Here is a 1,029-nt window from a genome sequence, read left to right as displayed (position 1 = left end):
TTCCAGTGAAATATATTTATGTTTGTGGTTGTAATGTGACAAAATATGGAAAAGTTCAAGGGGTATGAATACTTTTGCAAACCACTGTAATTGATGGATGGATATAAAGTGTACAAAGTATGTTGTACTTTATGTTAACTAAAGATTAACATAAAGTTAACCCACTTCTATATAAGTGTTATGGTGTTTCAGTGTGGAATTGGACAGTAAACTTTTTTCCCAGATAAATCTGTTTATGTTGGTCAGAAACCTTTGAAGCAGCAGCAGAACAAAGAATGGGATTTCCCACAGAAACTTGCAAGGTCTTGGATAGAGAAGATCACAGATTTCAAGCAAAAGACGGCAGTCTGGACAGAGRAAATGAGCTGAACACATTCTTCAACAGGTTCAGCTCAGGTACAAGCTTACCTTCCTCCTCGCTTGCCCCCAGCCAAACAGACATCCCACCATCCTTTGACCCACAGCTGTCCTGTCAAACCTCAGATGTTTTATCTTCAACCTCAGTCATGGACTTTTCTTCTACATCCACAAGTTTGACTTCAAATCAGGAGATGCTGCTGCGCCCTTTGCCTCCCCCTCCCACTTTTCTATATCTAATCCTAAAGGCCTGTGCAGACCAGCTCTGTGGGATTCTGCAACACCTCTTCAACCTTGGCCTTGACCCAGAAAGTGCCAGTGTTGTTGAAGACATCCTGTCTGGTTCTGGTACCAAAGAAAACTCACCCATCTGCCCTCAATGACTATAGACCTGTTGCCCTGACATCCCACATAATGAAGGTCCTAGAGAGACTCCTGTTGACCCACCTGAGTAAGCAAACAAGCACACATCAGGACCCCCTGCAGTTTGCTTATTGTCATGGAGTTGACGATGCCATCATACAYCTGCTTCAACAAACCCACTGTCATCTGGACAAAGCAGGCAGCACTGTGAGGATCATGTTCTTTGATTTCTCCAGTTCTTTTAACACAATTCAGCCTGAGTTGCTTTGTCTGAAACTCCAGAAGACTCCGGTGGAGGCCTCAACAATC

This window comes from Austrofundulus limnaeus, unplaced genomic scaffold (genome assembly GCF_001266775.1).
Source record: "Austrofundulus limnaeus strain Quisiro unplaced genomic scaffold, Austrofundulus_limnaeus-1.0 Scaffold978, whole genome shotgun sequence".
Classification (NCBI taxonomy): Eukaryota; Metazoa; Chordata; class Actinopteri; order Cyprinodontiformes; family Rivulidae; genus Austrofundulus; species Austrofundulus limnaeus.
The sequence above is the reverse complement of the archived record's forward strand: the minus strand, read 5'-3'. Positions refer to the sequence as shown.